Source organism: Motacilla alba, chromosome 5 (genome assembly GCF_015832195.1).
Source record: "Motacilla alba alba isolate MOTALB_02 chromosome 5, Motacilla_alba_V1.0_pri, whole genome shotgun sequence".
In the NCBI taxonomy this organism is placed as follows: domain Eukaryota; kingdom Metazoa; phylum Chordata; class Aves; order Passeriformes; family Motacillidae; genus Motacilla; species Motacilla alba.
In genome coordinates, this window is record NC_052020.1 from 41,870,027 (window position 1) to 41,894,773 (window position 24,747).

Below are 24,747 nucleotides of genomic sequence, written 5' to 3' on the forward strand. Positions count from 1 at the left end.
CCACCCATCTAGCAGTTCTTCCTGTCTCCCAATTTTTTCTTTCACAGTAGAGATATCTTGATTGCTTTTTGGGGGGTACCTTGCCTTCCTCTGCAACTCTCCCTGTAATTTCTGTTCTGCAGAGAACAATTCAGCTGTTTTCAGAATGTGCAGGCAGCACATGGGAGCTTATCAGTATCCAACCACAGTGGTGATGGGTAGTGGTAGAAGTGGGGAGTTCCAATGGTACTCCTCTTGTCCAGGGGCAGCTGCCCCACTGGGCAGTAGAAACTTCTGGCAGCATTTGTGCCTCTCATACTAGAGGTAGAAGACAAAAATGTGCAGGAAGAAAATAAGGATCCAACCTGTCTCTTGGATATAGAATTGAAGGGAACTCTGTCTTCCATATAGTCATAGGGGTAACCTGGCACCAAATGCAGACATTTAGGGGTAGAATTAGAGTATAAGAGCAGCTTTAGCAGTTTAAAAGACACAGCACCATTAATGATCTTATTTCAGTCAGACCCAATTACAACTGTTTACAGAGTCCTTTCTCTTTCCCTCAGAGGCTTTGGCTGAATTCCCATTATTTCCGGGACCAAACCCAATTATGCCACTGACCACAGCATTCTGACTGCTTATTGCAATTCCATGGCAAGGACAGGGAACTCCCAGAAACAAGAACGAGATTGATTTGCTCCACGCTGTACCTGGAAACAGCTTCCAAAGCAACATGTTATGCCAAATAACTATGCCTCAGAGCAGCCAATTATTTTGTGCAATTCTAGATTACAACTAAGACTATTACTTATCATTTCTTTTTGAAAAGCATTTTTTCCAGGTAAAAAATATTGGCAGAGTCTCCTTTTGGCTGAAATTTCAGAGCTCTGCATTTTCATGAACACAGTTCTAGGAGGCAATTAAAAGGTGGTGAGCTGGGGGAAAAGGGGGTAAGGGGTGAAGTAGGATATAACAGGTTAAACTTACAAAGTACTTGTACATACCAGGGAAATCATCAGTTCTTAGAAAAACTCATGTTATCCCAGGTCTGACCCATCTCAGCAAATGTGCTTACTCACACCAACAAAAGAAACGTGTTTGAAATGCACTGCAAGATGATTTATGGACATATTTCATACCACCATTTCAGTTTATATCAGCATTCAGGAAGGCTGATGTCTTCTAGTCAAGATTGTTATCAGCTTTTCTGTCATTGTAGAGTACCATAAGATATTAGCAACCAAGGAAAAATACAAAGGACAGAACAGAAACTCTCCCTTGAAAGAAACAATTGAGACTATGTGAGAATAAGGCAGTTCAGTAAGCACAGAGCAAGCACAGCAGCATGTGACAGCTGCAGAAGGAATGTCCTGTGGAACAGAGAGCATTTCAGGAGGGCTTAGTCACAACAAAGTGAGGTGAGAGTTGTAAGAACTAGCATTTCTAAGAGAGGCCTTTGGCAAACTCTGAAAAGAAGATACTTTGAGGGACTAGGTTATGAGAAATGCAACTACTGGCTAAAATTAACCCAAGTATTTGCAAGCCAGCAGGAAAGTAATTTTAGTTTTTATGCAATGTATAAGAAATGCATAAAGGTCTTCGAGGACACAGGGCAAGTATGGGAACATTTGATAGCATTCAAGTGTTCTAATCAGATTAAAGAAAATGTCATCACATTGAACATGGATGCTTTTCAGATGGGTGAAAAAATGTGCATTTGCCAATTAACCACATCAGGGACTTTTCCTCCAAATTGTACTCAGCTGAAGTTAACTTTGTGATTTACCTTACAAGGCACAGCACTTTTGGGAAACTATTACCATCACAAACATGGTCAAGGCTTCACAGATAACTGCAGCATATCAAAATCCAGTGTCATCACATAATTTTGATTTTTCTCATCTTGAAAGTTGGTCTGACAAAGTTAAATACAAAGACAGAAGCAGACGATATCTTCTCTTTGATGACTATGTCCCAAGAAAGTTTTAAACTGGAACTGGAGTTTGCATTCTTTTCCACAGCCTTGTTTATTTGGGTTTGGGGTTTTTCTGGGGGGGATGGTTGTTTTGTTATTGCTGTTGGTTTGGGGTTTTGGGGATTTTTTTGTTTGTTTGTTAGTTTTGTTTGTTTTTTTGGTTTTGGTTTGTTGGTTGGTTGGTTGGTTGGTTGGGGTTTTTTTAGTTTCTAATTCTCATTTTTCTCACTCAGCACTCACCTCCTCCTATTTTTGTCTGCACTCAGAAGCCAATACCCTGCACAGTCCTAGGTCTGGCCATCATAAAACGATTCAGTCAGTCCAGCCCAGGATTCAGAGCTGAATTTCTTGGAAGTCTAGGCCTTGAAGGCCTAATGCTTCAACAATTAATCATTTTTTTCCAGAGGTTAGGAAATCCTCTGAAGAACCCTAATCCAACTAAACACTTAAGTAGGTGCCCTACTTTCAACATGAGTCTCCTTTGTTGAGTGAAACAAAGAAATACATAGGAGAGTATACATGAAGGCCAGAAAGGAAACCTGAAAGATGAGGCAGGAATAAGGTACAAGATTCTGATTCCTACTTGCACATGAAAAGTATTCATTCACTACTAGTTTCTCAAACTGCTTTGTTAATAAGCAGCACCGAAAAAAAAATATATAAATAAACAATAACTTTCTATTGGTTCTTGGATTTAGTTGGACTAGCTCTCACAGAAATCTGAAAAGAACAAAGACAGTAATTCTTTGATGAATTTCACCATTTTCCAAAGGGGAGCTGCAGTTTCTATAAATAATAGGATTTTATTTTCTCTGGCCTGATTTTGAGGACTTCTAGCAGGCACAGGAGTATTGTCATCCTTGTAATGTCAACAGTGACAGCAGCACACGAGTTCACTGGTAATTTTACTGAGCTAGTGAGCTGCTATAGCCTAAATTGCAGTACTGCTCACCTGGAGGGGCTGGTGCATTCCACCATTTCACAATATGTGGCCAAGTATTTTGTCACACAGAAACTGCCTGAGATGGAAAAATATAAATGCCCCTTCTCACAGCTGCAGAGAACTGGATATTACTCCACTCTACGCCTGTTCCTAAGCAAAAGTCAAGCTCTTCATGCTGTAACACTTCCCCAAATGATTATCCAGAAGTGATAAGTCTTATCTGCTTTTTCCACATCTGCATTCCTATAATTTTCTTTTCTCTCTCTGTGACCTACCTTTCCTTGTCTTTCTGTCTTCTTTTTCATCACACCTTTTTGCTTCAGTTAAAAGCCAAGAAATACACACGTTTCCTTTCTTCAAGCTGAGCTTTTGCACATTTTGTGACCAGAGACTCTATAGCTAAAGCAACATTCATGTACCTCCATAGCTGCAAGGCCAAATACTTCGAAAGAATTTGAAAAGGAATGACTAACTGTTGTGGTTTAGGAATGGTATTCTTCAATTTAGAGTTCCCAGTGAAATACTCCGAATCATGCGCTTCCTCCTCCCCCTGTGATGGGCTGGAGAGGAGAACTGGAGGCACAAAAGATAAAGATCACAGGCTGAGTTAAGAGTAATTGACTGGAAGCATCAATGAGATACAAAAACTAACAGTCACAGCAAAAACATTAACAGAGCTACGAGAGAGGTGAACAATTACCGTGCGAGTGCTCACTAGATGGAAACTGCAATACCCAGCCACCCCTCCACGCATCCTGAGTGGAAGGGACCCCTTCCCAACCACCCCCTGCACATGGTGTAAGGGTGTATAGAATAACCTCAGGGTCCTGCCATGCCCTTCCTCGCTACTGCAAAAATTAACCTTGTCCTGGCTGGAATCAGGACACAGAGGAAGCAGAGATGCATCTTTCCAACTCAAGGGCAGTGGTAATTAGCTCATAGACTGATACTAGCAGTGTCAATTCTTTTATGTACCTTCTGTTCTTTAGACAGTATTATAAATTTGTGGATATTAGTAATAACTTTGGTTTTTAGTTTTTTGGGGGTTTTTTTGTCTAGGTCACTATATTTTAGGGATGTTTACCCCTAACTTTATCTCTCATGCATCACTCTAGTGCTGTTTTACTGGTTTCCTAGAAGGAGCACCTTCTAATGCCACACTTCTGCTTACCTGTCTGCCCTCCTTCTCTCTCCCTGTAGCCTCTTTAATCTGTTTCCTTTATACAGTTAAAACCAAGCACAAGCCAAGCATTTCTATGTTTCAGACGGTTATATTCCATTCTGTTTGCATATCTGCTTTTCAGAAGCTTTATGAATCTGTTAGGGGACATTTTTTGGGGCCAATACCAGGCAGGTTCTAGATGAATCATGGCATTTTAGGTCAGAAATATAACAATTCATTTAAAATACCAGTTCTCACATTAATTCATCTTCATAATAAAGCCCTGAGGCAATGAAAGACCACAAAACCAAGTACTAACTAAACATGAGACAATGGGTCACTTCAGGTTTAGTGACTATTAAGATACTGTATTTATTCTTCAAATCCCCATACATACAGTGCGACTTGTTTTTCATGTATGCTGTAGAATTTGTATTGTATGTGTTGAAAGACTTTTTTTTTTCTTCCTGGTAGTGGGGAATCTGTGTTATTTGCACATTGCAAAACTTGTTCCACAGGTATGTTGTGAAATTTTATTGGGTATTTCACAGTTTGTGATTGATGTCATGTAAAAGCTGTCCAGCTCAGCTTTGTGTTTTACTGATTTATGAGTACTGCATAAATGTCATTTGTTGCTTGGTTTTCCTGGGATGTAAAGGTAATACTACCGTTTAAAAAGTCAACACTAACTTATACTTTCCTTTATGACCCTGAAAGAATTGTTAAAGCACAAACTGTATATCTGTGTGCATTCTTTAGCATGGAATAGAGTAGTTTCAACCCTGGTTGTCTTAAACAGGTGTTTATGAAATTGAATTTACTGGAAATAGAATTCCCACTTGCTTTTATAGAAATATGTGGGGGGTTTTGATACTACCGATGGGGTAACCCCAGTAATTGTCTGATTACCATGTGTTTTGAACAGGCAGCAACCGCTGAGTTAGTGAGTTTCACACAGCAAACTGACATGTATTGCATGTGAGTGTATAGCCCAAGAATATATATGGACCAGGACACTAGAAATGCTGCTAAGGCTCCTCAGTGAAAGGGAAAGCATCTATTCATGATCCTTCATGAACATTTAGGCCTATATTTATTTTCCAAATGTTGTAAATTATGCCAACCATCTCTAAGCTTCCCCTGCTCCCTTTCTTTTTGTATGTGACAAAAGTGCCCTCGTTTTCTTACTTAGGAAAACTTAGACCATTCTGCAGTTGAAAGTGAAATGTGTCTAAGGAGAGTAGGATTACTTAAAGTGTCAAGAGAAGTCATTATATGACTTAAAGGAACCTGTCTAAATCATTTGTCTTCGTCTCTATTTTTATGTGTAAAATACAATGAAAAAGGATCAGACGTGATGTACCAACCCATCCCTTTTTTCTGCAGTTCCAAGCAAGTCTAAACTCTAGGCAATTAAAATCCCTTAACTTTATTTTAAAATCTCTTAGCTTAATCTTAAAATTACCACAGATTTGTTTTTATTTCATGCTAAATCATTTCAGAGATTGAATTAACAGCCTTTTCAGTTTCATAGGCTACTACACCTCTAGTCAAAATATACTAGACCTAATATAATTAATGTCTCCCTCTCACCACTTCCTTTAAAGAGCTATGCTTGTAACAGAGCCATTTTACCATGCTCACACTCCATTATTGTTAGTATCTTGATCACTTTACAAGTGTAAACTATTACAATTATTCATGTCTGAAATGGCTTCTACATTTCTCAGTCTCAGTTAGAGCCAAACAGGAGCACCAAAATACTACAGGAAATGTTTTCTTTATAGTATATTTGGGCATACACCAAAAACTTAATTTTAGGAGCGTTAGACTGTTTATAAAGCAGGCAAGCTATTATACTCTCCTTCACCAAAAAAAGACCTTGAGTTTCCTTGAGATGTCTACTTCTGTGCTACTGACAAGAAGTAATTTTACATGGGGAAAAAAACATGAAGGCCTGCCTAAACTTGCTCCCCTTCCAGAAATTAGTAAGTATTTTATCTTACACAAGTCAATTTTCTTATAATAGATCTCCCTGAATAAAGTTGAGAGAAGGTTCAAAAGAGGCAGGCAAAACCAGACATCACTTCTGTGGCATCCTGGTGTCTCCATTGCACCAGCACCACAGTAGGGCTTGTCTTTGACCCGCACTTAGAAAAGCCTTGAGATCTGGACCTCAGCTTAGGAAAGTGCTCCCCATTCCCCTGTGAAAGGGAGGAAAGGATGACACTACCTGCAAGCACTAATTTGAAATCATGAACCTACCTTGTTTCATGATTTCAGAAAGCTAACCCTGAATGGCAAAATGTTCCTTTTATCACCAGCCTTCAAGTTTCCACTCCTAGGGAAGCAGTGGCAGCCAGCCACGCTTGGAGAAACCTCGCGCTGTCCTAGGCTATGCCAGGTCACAGCAGGCAGGAAACCATGCTGGGCTGTCTGAACCATGACTGCTTCAGGTCAGTGGCTATTTGACTTGCACATACCTGAAGTAATGTGTGCAGCATTATAATCACCCTACTCAAATGAGTGCGTTTTTTTCCTCCACATGCATGCATTCCCAGAGGGACCAAACCTTCTTCTCAGTATGTACTTAAGATCTGCTGCCAACACATGAAAGATGATGAGCAAGAAGATATTATTGCCTAGTTTCAACAGAATAAGCTATTGTTTAGTGAGCAAATGGATAATTATGTTCTAATTAATCAAAGTGATGTTGAATCTGAAGAGGATTTACTTTAGAACAGAAAAGTGTTGGGAAATAAAGTCAACTTCCTCCCCACCCAAACTTTTCTGTTTCCCTCAGACTGAACCAGAAATAATTAATTTTGAAAGTTCAGAAATAGTTGATGAACTCTTGCTTCTTCCAGCTCTTCTGTGTTGTGTCTGCACTTCTGGGCTCCAGATACATCTGGAAGTAAATGTGAAGTAATGGTCTCATGGCATTTTGGAAGGAACTTCTGGAAACCTCACAAAACAGCTTTTTCAGACTCAAGGTTGATTTTAAAAGACCATAACTTCAGCTATTTAAGAAATACATTCTTCTGACAGAAGACTTACTTTTTCATGTACCAGTAGGCATGATTAAAAACCGTCTAATTAAAACACCCATGAAAAAGATATACAAGAATCAAGTAAAAAAAATTATGGTGACAGCTCTGAGGTGCAATGTTACATCTGAGTCTAGTTCAATACTGAGGACATTGAGATACAGAAACAGAACCTACGTTGGGATCTTATTTTCAGTGTGAATCTCAACCAAACAATCTTTACAATTGTCCCTATCCCCCAGTTAATGTATTAATCTAGATGTGTATAACAGATATATCTTGTCAGCACGTATATTAACTTAAGTTGCTGTCAGACCAGAATCTACTTTGACATGCCAACCAAGTATGTGTAAGGAGGTTGTCTCTTTGGGTGACAGAGAGCTCTTTTGGCTGGAACAAAGGGGCCACAGCTTTCATAGCAAAAGAGACAGTTATGTAGCAATAAAAGTCTTAGAGAGTGGCAAAATAGGAGGGCCTCATGTCCTGCTATCTGCCTACTGACCACAGGGTCTGTTCCTCATGCTCTTGGGCAGGGAACAAAGACAGGTTAATGGTAGCTCTCTTCGCTCATTAATCTACTAGGTGATATAGGCATTTATGTTGTCTGTGCCTCATACTACCATGTGTAAATTCAACATGATATAAATGCATTTATTTCTAAAAACCTCCATATTTTTATATATGCTGGGACTACATATATTTTTACATTGAAAAGCCACAAACATGTAGATTTTTACTGATCCCCATTATTAATTTTGCTAAGTGAAAATCAAATTCTGCACAGCATATTTTGATATGTAAAGTGCCTTGACTTTCCACTAATTTCAATACTCATTGTCTATTGTTACTGCTCCAGAACTAAAACAGCTCTTAAAATAATGGTTTTGTTACAGACCAGGAGAGTTTGGTCTGGCTCAGTGCTTAATAAACATCATTTTCTGTTAAGATCTGATTGGTTTTTCCCAAAATTTTTCCATTGCTTTATTTCTGAGTATTTAAACACATGTAAATTGATTTGACCCTGCTCCTTACAGAGTCCCTAAATGTTATGCAACAGTAACACAAATCAATATCAAAGCTGTGTTCTGTGCCACTGAACATTCATTCTTTCACTATATTTGCACAAAATTCTACTACAGAAAGTCTGAGCAAGAGAAAAGCATTTGCTTATCCCTGGCAAAGGGACATGGTACCGCTTTGGAGCAGGACCACACTCATTTCACATGGTCACCTCAAAAAAATCCTTTCTAAATGAAAATCACTGCAGTGCTGCAGGACCTGACATAGTGATCTCTAACCACAGGTGATGCTGGGGAACAGAATCCATTTTGTCTTCTCACAAGAGTGTCTTCCAAAGTAAGAGCCCTCCTGACCTATACATCAGAAAGATAGAAAACTTAAATCAGAATCACACTTCACTGGCAAATAAGTGGATTCAAATTTTTAAGCCTGCAAAGCAAAATTGCAAGGCATGTTTACAGAAACCTAAATGCCAGCTTAGATTTCCAAGTTTCATATTCAGATGTTTGATCCAATTTTCAAAAATCAGTATTAGAGAACAATGTTCACATGATGAAAAGTTCAAAAGAATAAACCTGCTGTTGTGAAGGCGAAACAACACAAATCCACCTGTGCTTTCACAGCCCTTGTCAGGGCTATAAGTACATGAGGAAATGCATAGGAGTGACTTAAAAGCATTTTTTTTTCCATGTAGGACATACAAATGGTATATTTGCCAGAAGGCTGACATTAAGGATCATGAAGGACATATCCCAAAATGCACCAGGGAGAGACTGCAGAAAGATCTTAAGGACCCTTATAATAAATAAGCCATTAAGCAGATTCAGTGTCTACAGCTTGATGAAAGCTGCTGAAATATTATTCATGCTGGAAGTTCACCTAACAATAATCTACTGTGTGCGGTGTCTGCAGGGAAGGCAGAGGTTCCTGGATAAAAATAGGTACCCTAAAATTCTCTACAGGTGTGTAACTCTTTAATCGCCTCAGCAAAATGTCAGCTATGATGTATAGTGACAAAAAGGCTTGCATAGGTGCGAGCACACAAACAACCTTCCAATTCTAAGAAACAGGTAAGCTGATTCACCCTCCTACTGGGAAAATGAGCAAACTCATGGCTTTAATCTTTTCCTGTGGGGAGGTGTCCTGGTTCCAGCCAGGACAGAGTTATTTTTTTGCAGTAGTCAGAAGGGGGTATGCCTAGGGCATGCAGGTTATCCTATACCACCTCACATCATTGCAGGGGTGGGGAAAAGAAGCCTCTTCAGAGGAGAAGGAGCTCCTGCCGGGGGAGTCAGCACAGCAGAGGGAGCGGTGGGGTAACACCGGCTCCAAACCTGGGAGAGGTTGGGTACCAGTGTTTCCGAGCTGGAAGGAGAGGTGGGACTGGTGTGGTCGAGGGAGCAGATGGGTAATGTCTGTTGTTGGGAGTTTCGGGGATGCACAATAACATTTCTTTTCTTGAACCCTCTATTTTGTTTCTGTTACTGTTCATTTTCTTATCTCACTGCTGTTTCCAGTAAATTGTTCTTATCTCAACCCATGATCTTTATCCTTTGTGCCTCCAACTCTCCTCTCCCTTCTGCCACAGACAAGGGTGAGGGGAAGGGTGGAAGGAGAGAAGTGTGTGGCCTGGAGCGATTTCAGGGGAAATACTACCATTCCTAAACCATGACAGGAAGAAAAGAGAACTGTTCATCATGAGTGCCCAGCACAGCTGGAAAGGGCAGCTCGTGTCCTAGACAGCCATACACAAAGGCTCTCTTCTCTTCTAACTGAACCATACTGGCTAAGGGTCACTGTACCCCCCAGGCCATCATGGTCTTCTGTTCCTAGTGAGGTGTAATGACAAAGGTCAGTTTCCCAGCCCTCAACCCTCTCCAGAATGACAAAGGGGATATTCCTATCATTTCCCTCATCCCACAATTATGTACTGTAATTTCCTGTTTCTTACTAATCAGTCTCTTCCCACAGATGAACCCTTAATTGATGTAAAAATGTTATGACATGAACCTACAGATACTTTTGGAAAATCCTTCTATTTTGTTGTCTTAAGCCCATAAGAGCCATCGGTGACAATCCAATGTAGTCATTTAGTTGACTCTTTCATCTGTCTTTATAGTGAATTGCTGACAAGGCTTGCTTTTGCAAAAGGAGACTAAATAAAGACAAAATATCCTAAAAGCAGTAAGTCCCTAACAAAAAAGTAAGCACCTTGGATTCAGTTGCCGCAAAACTGCTGGGTGAGATTTTTGTCACTCATAGCCCATGCAAAGCCAATGCTCTAAAACTGGAGTGTGGAAGGACGGTTCACTGCAAGGCAGTGATTTCTGCAGGCAGCCTAATTGCCTGGCCTAAGTAAGGACAACTGCACGTGCCTGCCTGACTTTCATTGTACAAAACACGCTCGGGAAGAACATTTCGTCAGGAATAAAATTTTGGCTACTTCTTGTGTCCACAGAACAGAACAGAATTTGAGGACTTTGGCCCTGACCTCTGGGTCAACACCCACAGGTGGCCAGAGCTGAAGCACCTCAGTTAGGCTCTGAAATTTCTTTTTTTTCTGGATGTGTGTGGGGGTGTGTTGGGGGCAGGGGTAGAAGGAGGGTGCAATGTGTGCTTGCAAAGCACTGTAAGGAACTTTTTGAAATGACGAGCCTTGTTGCATTGACTTAGACAATGAATCTGGAATTGGTTTTCTATTACGATACAGTACATAACTCTCAGGCATGTTTGTGTTTTCAAAAACTGTTTTCCTCAACTACACAGTAGTTTTTAAACTCTTTTTTTTTCCCCAAACAAAAGACAGAATCTTAAAGTCTCTGATAATGACACGACTCCAGCCATTGGGGCCCTTGGCCCTGGTGTTTGTCATTTAATCCACTTCTGTGTGGTGATTTTTATGGGAACTCTCTTTATGGCTAGCACTCCATCCTTAATAAAATGGACAGAACATTTACTCATTAGAGCACATTCCCTCAGAGAAACAGTGGGAGGAAAGAGATTAACAGACGATTACATAACCAGAACCAATTAAAGGCAATATCCTAAATTATTTAAATCTTAGGGCTCTTTGCCATTAGCATGACTGAGGCTGTGATGCCAATCCAACTTTCCATTGCATTTTTTTCTTCCATCCTCTTAAAACAAGCATCCACATCAGAATATTCTCCTAGAGGTTTACTGAAACTTTTCATGTTGAAAGGGATCCAGAGAGCTATGCAGACTGTGTAAGTTGGGGGCATGATGTAGTACTGAGGCTGTTCACATCCACATTGCCTTTTATCTATATATCTCAATGAAGTGTATCTCCCTGCAGCTAACAAATTCATATCACATCAGCCCTCACTTTACTAACAATGAAGCTCAAATTTCACAGCTGTGTAGTTGCACCAAGCATAAGCTAAGGGCTTCTGATCCATGAGCATACTGCACAGAATTGAAAGAACACTGAGGAGTCTTTTCAGGTCAGCAGAATGTGCTGACCCCCACTGTGCCAACACTCTTGCTCACACAAGTGCTGTGGAAACATTGGTAACCACAAGGAATTGAGGCTCTAGTTTTGTTTTCCAGTCCAAGCTCACCAGAAATCTCAGAGCTTCTTATATCTCAGAGCTTCTTACAGAACAAGGTCTTTGCTGTGGGTGGTAAAAGAACAAATTGTGGTGTTTGCCCCACCTGCTGATTGTTTATAAGGTTATAAAAAATTGGCAGGTAGAAAAATGTCAGCAGGTGTGTCTGCCATTCAGACCTCATCATCCATGACTGTTTTGGTCCATTTGAGTTGTTTCTCCTATGCTGGGAGTAGTTTTGAGGTTAGGAGCACTCCTAAATGACCCCATTTGTGTTCTACACTAGAACTGTGTTGGTCTCAGATAATTCGTACTCTCCTGTTTAGTCATTAAAACTGCTCCTTTCTTGAATTATAAAGTCTGTGAATAGTTTTGATATTTTCTTCATAAAAATATTTTCTTATCATGTACATACTTTAGCAAAGCACAACTGTTTTTCCCTTCAGGCTCTGTAATGGCATATATCATTTGCACAGCAACTTCTTGCCTGTTCTGCTACTCAGCCACACACCAGAATTTGTATTAGGCCTCTTACACTGCAATCCTATTCAGTATCATTTTATGTAATCATGTAACTTTTTACTTTTTTTTTTTTTTTTTTTTTTTTTTTTTTTTTTTTTTTTTTTTTTTTTTACATAGACAGAGTTTTTGTAACAACATAAATTAAACTCACAAAACTATGTTTGGAAAACTTTTTCCCTACTGAGTAGCAGAGGAGTATTTATAATTGGTTTCTTCTGATTTATTCTATTACCTGTCTTATCTGCAGATGTGAGGGTCATTATTCAGGTGTTTTTTCAAAAGACATATTTATATTGCCTTAAGTTATAAGGGGATGGCAATTCAACTTTTCCCAAATAATGCAATTTTTCACGATATCTCAAGATAGGGACTCCAAAGATACAATAAACAGTGATATCATTGTGGAAGCTGGTGCTTCATTCAACATCTGAACACATGGAGGAGAACAAGGAAATTCTGGCAAAGAAAAGATGAATCTACCTCGACCTCTACCATGCCATAGCTTTTTAGCTGCAGAGAATTTCTGTTCAGGAGAAATCAAACTGGGATGGTGACTACCGTGAAATTCACTGTGAGAAGGACTTGTTTTCTTTTCAAGAAAACAAGATTTACTCTGAGGCCCACTAAATTCCCTTCATAGTCCTGTTGTTGCTTCCCCTTATGTCAGTAAAACCACATTTCCTCAAAGTTACCTAAGGAACCCAATACATGGGGCAAAAAAATACTCCAGCCAGTAATACATAACTACTCTTTCTGACATTGCAATGGAATATTTTGCATTTGATTAAACTATTAATAGTAAAACATTGTTTATAAATCAGGATAGTTTTCATCATCAAAGCAGTAAAGGAGAGCCAAAACAACATTTCTTTTCCTTTTAGGTGAGACAAAAGCATCTATGATGAATTATCTGCCTTAAAACTTAAAAAAAATCTTGGCGGTTACATTTTGACTATGTTTGTACTTTAGAACAAACATAAGAAACAGCAAACCAGAAATGAACCCTACAACTTTCCATCTGCAATCTCAAAAGTAACACAAGGAACTCAAGATGCTAAGTCATCTTGGCTACCATAAGGTAGTAAATAATGGGTTGGTTTTGCTCCCAAACAGGGTAATGACGGCATTTTATTCTACTCCAGGGAGAAAAGAACTGGGATAATATACTCCAGCTATTCTGAGAAATTAATTGGTACTAGTCCTCCCATTTCAGGATCTCACTAACTATTCTTAGTCCTAAATGAGTTGGGCATTTCAGAAATATCTTTTCCTTTCACTTTGTTAAACCTGGTAGCACTGTTGATACTATTTCTTTCAGAGCTGATGAGCCCCATTTAAAATGGGTTACTAAAACATGTGCCATCCTTCCTCAAAGATAACGCTTATTGCTTGCCTTAGTTGAAAAATTTGCTTTCCATCAAAGACATTTCTTAAAATTTCTGGGTATTATTAAAACTTGTCCTTGCCCTGATGCATCTCATTAGGGAAATATTTGACTGGCTCCAGATGCATGTGATAAAAATCCATGCACATATCAACATTTTTATTTTAATTCTGTGACATTTAAAAGGCTGACTGCAGGAGAATGTATTCAATGCAAGTAGTTATCTTAGATGGGCACTGCTTATATTATCATTCACAGGCAATGTGACTGTCATTTACAGGGTGACATCGCACCCTATCACTTTACCAGCAGGATGGACTTTTTCATTTTTAAATGTTTTAGGAGAAGAATGGTCTAATGGATGTAGTCACTACATCAAGGGACCCAGTGAAGTCTTGTGTGAGGTCAGCCATATGTTCTATGAACCGTATTTGCTGCTCTTTTTACATTTGTTTGTATTCCAGTAGTATAAATGGAAGGAGAGTGTCGGTGTTGCTAAAGCCAATGAAAAGACACAGGAACAGCATAAAACAGGCACAGAACTAAGCATGTGCTCCTGTTTTCACATTCAGCAGCCTGAGACTGGAAAACAAGTCCAAGAGGGAAGGCAGAGCTCATGCTCTCTTTCTCTCTCTCTCTGTGGGTCTGACACTATGCCAGGGAGCTTGGGTTCCTTCCAGGGGTGGGTTCCTCACCATGTTCTCCACTTGGAGGTTACTCAAAAGTGGTCCAGATTAGGTGAGCAGAGCACGCTGAGCAGACAGTACCAAATTAATTAAAAGTTGAACCTAACAGAACCAGAGGCCAGAGTTGATTTCACCAAGGCCATACAGAGAATGACAGCCCATAGCCAAACTTCTTGGTCAGTGGGAGCCCCCGGTGCCAGGGCTGGACCGTGGAGCTCCTCATCAAATGAGGCCTGGCTACGCGGCTGAGGAAGAGTGGTCCAGACAAACACATCCCAGTGGCCTTCACTTTTAAACCTATTTGGGTTTACAAGTGGATTTTAAGAGGCTCAGGGTTCCTCTGTGAACGTTTTCAGCTTCATTTCAGATAGCTGCAGCTGAGAACCCTGAAGCTGGCCAAATTTCCAGTGAAAGTATTTGTTAGTTTTCAGTTTATCACACAGATGATATACATGGTTATCATGTTTCTTGTGGGTTTTTGTTTTCCTCCACACTCCATAAAAATATTTTATATTTATTCCAAAAGATGCCTGAATGTTTGCAAGTTGAGAAGAATAATCTTCAAAATGTGACAGAAGAACTTATGCTTCTATTTATTTAACTCATAAAAAAAATATATATCCCTGGCTTTTGCTCAAACCATAAATGTTTCTCTCAAGGAAAGATTTACAGGACTCAAACCCAACACATTTTGCAGCTGCTGACACCTACAGAAACCTACACATAGGTCTTGTAGGGTACATTATTTAGCAGTTATTCTGTTTTATGATTTTGGATTTGGCACACTGTCTTTTGTATATTTTACTGTCTAAACAAATAAAAGTGTAGGGACTATGGGAAGCAGCAGTAGGGATGGGAGTAGGATCCAGAGCCTTCAAGAAGTAGGAGACAAAGATATCAGTGTCCCAGACTGGCTGGGCAGAGTGTGACAGATGAGGTTCCATCTGCCCAGAGACCATGAGAGGTGAGACAGAACCTGGGCAGAATGGCAGGAAGCAGAATGCCAGGCTGGTCCTGGAAGATGGAGAAGTGAAAGGTAAAAAAAAAGACTACACTGGAGAATGGGTTATCATAGAGACTGTGGACACTGGCCTCAATCTAAACAGTCAGTTCAAGACAGTCAATTTGAACTGGTTCCAGCACAGAATACGCAGCACAAAGGAACAATGCTTGGTGCTCTGCAAACAGATACAACTGTCGAAACTTAGGATCCCCTTCTGGGTGCTCTGAATGGCCCGAGCTGCTGGCAGGGGGCTCTGAGACCCTGGCATGCAGCCAAGGACACGTGGGGTTTTGATCTTAGCCCATAGAGTAAATTACTAACTCTGTATGAAGAATTACAAGTCACAAAAGTTTAGATAGTACAACAGTAATAATCACAAGGTGAAGGGAAAAGTTTTTGAGCATTGTACAGGGGGGCTTGAGTTTTATACATGGAAGAGTTCTAAGATGGAGAGATTTAGGCGTGCCCTGTCCTCCTCCTTTCTCCTTCCTAACCTCCATGTTCAGAGTGATGTTGGCACTCACAGATTGGTTTAGAGTAAATAGTCACTATTCAATATAAGTAGTAGTAGGTATTAGGGAAAAACTATAAACATCTAATACGTAATGTATGATATAAAAGATAGCACCAGGCCCATGGGAGGGCAGGGTGCCTTTAGCTGACCTGCTGAGCAGACCTCAGCAGCTCAGGAGAAAATCTTTTAGATAACATACAATAAACTACCTTGAGACCGGACAACTGAAGATTACTGAGTCTTTCTTTGACGGCGCAAATTAGGAGAGAGACTTTTCCATCTTTCGGAGTCACCCCAGTCTAGAAGTGAAACCCAGCATACAACTATCCTTCTTTGGGAGCTAACAGAGAATTTAAGACAGAAAATCTAGCTCAAGCCTATCCAGTAGTTGTTGATACTTTCAACTGTAAATAAATGAAGTAGAGCTGGTAGAGAAAATGTTTCAGAAAGAAAGTGAAAATAAATTTTACTGCACTAGTGCACATTATTTACACATGAGATTTCTGGTCTTGTCTTACCTCAGTAGTAACCCATGCCAAGAGAGCATATGCCCTATATGATGGTTTGCTTTCATATTCCTACCAAATTCCAAACCCCCTTTCAGATCAAGGGCAACCTGGACATGGAAGAAACACAGGATTGGATCTTTGCTTGCAAACTGTGCAGGGCTATGTTGCTCATGAGCGTATTAATTCACAAAATGGAGGGAGAATAAATAATATAGAACATGGACTTGAACAATTTTTCTTTGTTCCCTACAAAATCAAATTTGTTCTCATTTGGATAATGATCTTTGATGTACAGCAATAAAGGAGACCTCTGAGCCATTTCACACTGCTGTATTTCTCCTTCTCAGCTAAATCAGCTGTTATGAACATTTGTCTGTAGGATGGGTAATGATGTAGAAAGAGTCAAAAATAATATCAAAGGAAGGGGAAAAACTGTCAGCTGTACCATGGCTGATAAAGTTACTTTTCAGGTGCTTAGAAGAGCCAAGGATGTGCTCTGGTGCTTTTTAACACATAGCAGAGACCTATTTTATAGCCTAATCAAATTTGATGGAGTTATTCAGCTTAGCTTGGACCAGACACAATAACATATCTCATGGAAAGCAGCATCTGGCTCAATATGATAGAACTCCCACCATAACAAATAATTTAATGAATGCTCACCACTCCCAGAGGTGCTTAAATTACATAAGCGGATTAAAACACATTTAAACCTGTTAGTGTGCCAGTCCTGAAACACTATTACAAACCAGCTGAAAATTCCACAGAAGTACAGCTTCTCAGATGCCAGAGCTCTGATTGTGCCATTTTTTTCTGATTTCAGCATCCCATTTGTTGCCTGGAGCACTGTGTGCTTCTAGCAGGGAGAGCTTACAGTGAGGCAGAGATCTTGTGCATTACTTTTCCATCCATTTATGAAATGGTCCTCATAAAGAGTGAGCTGGACTGTCAGCTGATGCTCAGATTATGACAGATCCACTGACACAAACTGGAGCCTTTCCAGTTCACACCCTGTGAGAACAGGGTGGTCCATTTCTCCAGATACTTTGAAAATATTTTCTCCTTTACCACAGTGCAACAAATCTCTACTGAAATTATCACTAGCATTTTTTGCCTCACTACTGTTAGTTTCAAAGCATTTTTAAAGTGAGAAGGACATAAGCTACCACGTCCTTCATGGAAAAGTAGCATAGGGAAAAGGTAGATCAAGTAGCTTGATCTTTAAAAAAAAAAAAAAAAAAGAAAAAAAAATCAACCTTACATCCAAGAATAGAGCTCATTATAAAATTGTAATGACAATGTAACCATACTTCTTTTATACTAGGTTTTTTATCTCTGACTAGATCTAAGGGGGTTATTGAGTGCACCCCTCACAGAGGCTGTAAGCCATACACATCCAAGCCTCCTTTTCCACAACCAGCAGCTGTTGCATACTTCACTCTTACCCTTAATAGTCTCCTGGGCTGCCAGTTTAGACATGTGTCCCAATCATCCTTTCTGGCTTGCTGACTTCTAGTGCTTGTTTACATTGCATAAAGACCACAATCCTTCCCAGCCCCAAATTTAGCTCTAAAAGTGCTTTACAACCCATGAAGGCTAATTTCATCTCACATCTGGCTGGACACATAAAGGAGAAGCCTACAGAGAATGTGTGATATGAACAATTTCCCTAAATATAATTAATAAAAGAATTGAAAGAGAGAAACAAAACAAACGTCCCTATAAAAGAAAAAGTGTGTTTATTATACCCCATTAAAGAGGGGGTATAAAACTGGAACAGCCTTCATGTGAAAGAGGATCAAGAGGTTCTATTAAACCTCTATAGGCAGTCTGAACAAGTCACAAGGTTGGTGCTCAGATCGGGTGCCTGACAGAATAAGTTCTCAATGTGAGTGTTCAAATAGAGAGTTGAGGATCATTTTGTCATGTCCTGTTTCCTACCCACTCTTCTGCCCAGTCACTGCAGCTACCAGTGTGTACAAGATCTTGTATAAGCCCATTTTTGCCTCTTGCTACCCAAAATCTGAGGCACATGAACATGAATTGGACAGAAGCAGTAGCATTGTGCTATTGTGAGGAATGTGAGTTTCCTGAGGTGTCTATTAAGAAATCTAAATTACAATTACTCTCACCTTGCTGCATCTCTTACTCCTCTCTATCTGTGAAAATGTTAATTTATAAACAACCTTACTGAAAAGTGTGTATGAAATACCAAGGGAGTGAAAAGGATAAACTTTTCCCAACAGATAACACATTCAATTTTTCCATATTTTTTTCAAGCACTTATTGGAAAATATCTGAGATAGATTGCTGTGAAGTCTTGGAAGAAAACACTCATTACGTTTATGCATTATTATTTCAGCAGATCGCCAAAGACCAGGGATGAAATCCAGTTCTGCATTTCAAAGCCACAATACTGAACTGTGGACTAAAGGCACAGAGATGTGACATGGCTGCTGCCTTTCTGTGAAGCCCCAGGCATTCAGAATTAACTTGATGGATCATTGTTTGAAATTTCACAATTGTTGTTATTGAGTAAGATGCAAAACTGTACTGAGTGGGGTGAGTGAAGAGGGAGAGCATTCATTCTTTATTCATGTATTTGTCACAGACAAGTGGACACATGAAGATGGAAAGATGATACTGAGCTATTGAGAGAGGTAAACCATATAAATCTCTGTACCTTTGGTTCCAAGGAGAGAGGATTAAGTCAGAACACTTCATTTTTTTAAATCTGCAATAAGAAGCTAGATTAACAGCTACCAAATACAGTCATCAGCAGAAGTTTGGTGCCTTGAGCTTTAGGTATTTCATCACCTTAACAACTCATCAGAAGCTCTGATATAATCTTGTAATAGACTGAAAAGTGAAGATGTTTACTTCCTAATCCTTCTAGAGACTCAATTTTCAGGCTCTCATCCAAGGTCTAATTTAAAGAGATGAAAACTACAATTTTTTTCCAGTTCTTTCTTAGAGGTGAATTTTCTTTTCATTCTGATATACCTTTGTTTGCTTGCTAGATGGAAATCCTTGTATATATTCCCCAACACAAGACCAGTTAAGCCTATCTTTTTATAGCTTTTCAGCAGACTAAGGATGGGACCTTTTGTGAATTCTTTCAAGAGTGAAATCTGCAGCATGATTGAAATCTCCTGCTGCTGTCTAAAAAGAAACCCACCACCCACATGGGCATACTTAGATCCCCAAAAAGCATCTGCAGCAGTTTTTAAATGCAGTAATCTCTGCCAAAAGGAGGTGCACATATATTAACAAAAGCATAGCTAAGGTTGCTAGCACTGCTACTTATACATTAAGCAATTTTCATTTTACAGCCTTTTGAATAGCAGGACTCAGCAATTCTGCCTTTGTGAGAGTAAAGCTGTGTCACACTGAGGCTGCTACCTCTCTGCTGCTAAGCTATAAGTGCTCACACCATAAATAAGAGCTTCTCCTGAAAAAAACCAACAAAATAGCATAAGAAACATTAACACCACTGCTCATCAGGAGAGATGCAATCTTGGAAATGGCTATGAAAAAGGTAAAAATGTATTCCCTTATAGAGGTTTTCGATGACTGTATGCCTTGACACTAACTTGTGTCCCTAGAGCTCTGTACTCAGTTCTCTGTGTGTATGAGTGTATTCCTGAGGGACAAAAAAGATATAAAAACGATGAAATCAGACTGTGAGATATTTCTCCTCTTCTGACCACAAAGTACTGCAGACAGAGGGCTCCCAGCCCTTCTACCCATGGTGTGCTGTCTACTGCATAGCCTTGGAAGTGACCAAATGTTTTCACAGGAGAAACAGCTTTTAAACAGCTTTCTTTTGAAAATTATTATAACAAATTCTTGCAGCACCAGGAAGATTCAACCTAAAGGCTACTAGAAGCCTCTAGTCAATGAGTTCACCTTGCATTTTAAGGGTACTTGTGATGGCAGTTCTTCGGAGCTCTTTAGGTTTTTCCAGCTGGAGCATGCAGTGAGATCCCATTTTCCTATAAATCTCATCATGACGCACAGCACTCCCTGTGCTCTTGGCCATCATTAAACATTTTGAAGGGCCCTAGCAGACACAAACTTCTTAACTAAAGAAAACATGAAAGCAGATTTTTTGCTGTTACCTTATCTATAATTTAAATATCTCTATATACCTCAAAGTTTCTCAGGATTCTTTCCAATCCTTAGAAAATCATTTTTCTATACACTAACTTCAGTTCCTAGTGGCTTGTTTGTGACTCACCAATCTTTTGATCTGGTGAAATATTCCTGCTTGGACATTATGGTTCAGAGTTGAATTCAGCTTAAATCTGCAGCAATCTGAGACTGAAGAGACCTTTTCCATTTGTTTGTCTCACTCCCAAGGCTGTGTCATGCTCTATGGCAGATTTAGTATTAACCACTCATCTTAGTGCCAAAAGGTCTCTCTTGGAATTAGGGCTTTACTGGACTGCACACGTGCAAGCAGATGGACAGCCCTTGTCCAGCAAGGGTAATGAAGGAAGTGTGCTCACCCACTGTGCTGGTGTTTCTTGTGTCAATCTAGTGAAAAGCATTGTTGATTCAGGTAAGAAATCTCTCTCCCCTCCTTCCCAGAACTAGATTCAGAAATTTGTCATAAGTAGAGGGCAGATTCTGTAACAGCAGTTGCAAAGGCAGAGGATGTATAGGCCTTCACATGACAAGCAAAAAAGGACCTGATCTGCAAGAAAAAGTATCAAAATGACAATTAAGAAAAAGATCAATTGAACAGAAAGCAGTTTTGTCAGTAAAGAAGAGCCAGCATGCAGTGAAGGTCCTTACACTCTTAACACTCCTTTAAGAGGGATCACAAAGGACATCACAAAGTTAATCACAATTATACTGTCATTAAGTATCAGTTTCAATATTTCCCATAAATTGTCTCTTTTAATACTTGTTTTCAAATTATATATACTGCGCTTGTGTTCCACGTGGTATGTTTAACTTTGAGACTTTTATATCCTAGTCAACTATCAGAAATAATAGCTGAAATCAGAGCTCTTTACACAAACAGAGCTTTTTCAAGCACAATGTTTTCCAAGGGAAACAGCTACTGGTAATAAGAATTGACTAAAAATCTAGATTAAGAGAGAGAATGCAGGAAAAAGATCACATTTCGGGCTTGAATTTGGCATGCTACTTCATACTAAAAGTTTATTCATTCTTAATGGACAGTTAATGTTTTCCTAGCCAACATTCTAACCAACTGCAACTAAAAAATCCTTCTCTGATCCATTCCTAGGAGGAACACATGTAAAGCTATGCTTTCTGTGCCAGTTTTGAAATTCATTTAATTTGGAGTCCATCATAACAGTTGCAGTTTTGGCAAAGTTATCGCAGAGGCCCCCTGCAGCAGGGGTAACTCATTAAACTGCAAAAGATTTAAAACTGGTCCAAAACCAAAAGCATATTCATTCCTTTGTTGTGCCTATAGCTTTCTTCTCACTGTCACACTTCTGGTCAGTGAGAGGACAGATGAGGTATAGTGAAAAAAAAAAAGGTATTAAGGAGTAAAAATGGGAGGGATGGGAGGGGGAGAGATAAAGAAAAAAATTTCTTAACATGGAACCCACATATGGGAAAAAGACACAGTAGAAACAGATGATATATAACATCATCTCATCATGATGCAATTGATTAATCTCACTGGAGGTCATGCAGCGTAGGAAGAGTTTTCAGTTTCATTTGGAGAAAGATAAAGGTCACCATTCAAACAAACTAGCTGCGGGAAACTTTCTTGTCTGTGTTTCTTTTGCCAAATAATCTTCAAAATGAGGTCTGGCTCTCAATCTTGTTTAAGGGTGGGACCTCTCTTTTCTTCTATTCTCGTGGAGACTAAAGAAAAGCAAATAGCTCTTTGGGATATTTTGTTGTCATGCTAAACCTTTCCTGGGTTTGCTCCCTGAAGGTACACAGAAAACCAGGGTAGACTAAGTGCCCTAACAAGTAAGAGTTTTCCCAGCTTTAACTTTGGAAATTTTCACTGATTGTTTTAGGCAAACCTTCCTGACACATAAATCTCACTGCTCCAAACTTATCCACCTCCTTAAGTGGACCCTGAAAAACAACAGCAACTGAGATTGTTGTCGGATGCCTTTCAGCACTGATGCTCACATCCTCTCTAGCACATACCTGAGGGAGGAAGGGAGTACCATGTTGCTTATCTTTTGAAGATGAGGATAAACAGCAGAACTATACTTGATGTAAAGAGGTTTCAGAATCAGTTTAATTATGAAAAAGTGAAATTGTGCAACAATTCTGCAGTGTGAGTTTGACAAATACTGAATTTAAAAATATCAGGCTGCATTAAACAGCCACTGAGTCTGAACTCCAACACTTAATGTTAGTTTGAAAGAAAAACTGAGTTATAAAACTGCCATCTCTGTTGTTTATTTTCACTTTTTGGTCCTCTGTAAGTACTTTAGGCCAAGTTTAGCTTTCTCTATTGCACTGACAAACATATTAGGCACAGACACGAGCCAGGTTCCGAGAACAAATTATGAAAGAACTATCATATTTCACCAGTAAAATAATTTTCTCATCAGAGGAAAGATTTGAGCATGGTAGATAAGTGACGTTACAGATCCATTCTCGGAATATTTTAAAATTATAACAACCCAGCTTTTTACTTGAGTCCTGTTTTTGCAAATCTAGTGTAATTGCTTTCAATGTGGTTACCTAGCATCTGTGCTGAAAATCTGAAGCTGTCTTCCCATATTTAGTGCCACAGTTCAGTTCTAGAAGCATTTCCAGTTGATTCTAGGCTGATGTAAATTCAGGTATGCTTTTCTCTTTATTCCCCTCAGTATACCTAGCAAAATAAACAACCCCGAAATAGGTGCACATTGCTGGCCTAGCAGTTCGAAATAGAACAAAGCCCTGAGTGGAGTTGGAGCTCAGCAGCACAGTAACACAACACCTGCATGCTCAGGAACATCAACAGACTGACCTACCTACTCAGGTAGGTAGTGCCTACTCACCTACAAGGTGAGCTTGTATCCACACACTGAGCGCAATCCACTTGCTGCTCTGCCACTGATGGTTCTTATACAGCATTTAGAGAATCCAAAGAAGAGGCCAGAAGTCTTTAGATGGTATTTCCTAAAGATTTTCATTTCCATGTTCAGCTTCATATATCCTCCCAGCATATTTACAGATAAAGCATTAATTTAGGTTTTGTAATGAACTGCCTATGTCTTCCATTATGAAGTACTGCAGAAAGATCAAACTAGAGACAAGTGTCCCTTGCCTACTTCAAGTTTCATCACATCATTAAATGCCTTTTGTTTCAAGCAGTGACAAGCAGAATTGGAAAATTAAAGCAAAGGAAAGGAGAAAATGCTATGCAATGGCAGGGCTATTACCACCTGCATGATTAGGAGTAGATGCAGCTACTCAATCTCTCCAGCTGATAGAGAAAGTCTTCTATCTTTAGAGGAAGGTTGAAGCCATAAAAATATACTTAGACCATGCTATTCCCAGGTCATTGATGTCTCAGGAGGCAGACTTTGCCCTCCTGTACTAGCTACTTCTGTGCCATAAATGTCCCTGCTCAGTGGGGAGTGAACAATACCAAAAAAAACGAAGAAAAAATACGTTCAAGGCAGGCCTCAAGGAAAAGCTCTTGCATAGAAGATATGCTGCATATTTGCTGAGGATGTGGGGAAACAAAATTACACAGAATGGACTAAGCAAGAAGTATCAAAGAGAAAAAAAACAACATTTCGTTTGAAAGCTTTTAAACCTTCCATTCACTCTCAGTGTAAAAATAATTTTGTTTTCAAGATTAGGTCAATGACAAAAGAAAAGTAAATAGTTCTGTGAAAAAGTACAGTGCATATCAATTCTGCAGCCATTAGCAGAAAAATGGGAAACAAAATATACTTGGAATTTCCAAGTATATTCTATAAAAAACTGAAGTAACACCACTGCACAAGACAATGTGAAAGACAATCCACTGGGATGACAGAATGTTTACTCCAATTATCTCTCCAACAGAGATTCCTTGTCCAAAATTAAAAGCCAAATTCTGCCCTGATAGAACGAGCGCCAACTCTATTTGTCCAAATTACTTTTCTTCACAACTGATGGTAACAACTGAGGAAAGCAGGGAATCCTAAGGATGACTTTGATAGAGGCATTTGTTTCTTTAGTAGATCTATCAGTCAGAAGATTTTCTGTGAAAAGGAAGGAATTACCTTACTGCAATCAAAGAAGTGTGCTACTTCCCCACACTAATTTGTTTCCTTCATTCAAGTTTAAAATTAATAGATTACTGCGTAGAAGAGAAATTCTAATGAGAATACTCAGGCTGTAGTAGCTTTTGGTTGTTCAGATATTGGCAATTAAAGTATTAATGTTCAATATATAAAACAAGGAAGAACCACATGTGTAGAACTAAATATGAACTGCTAAT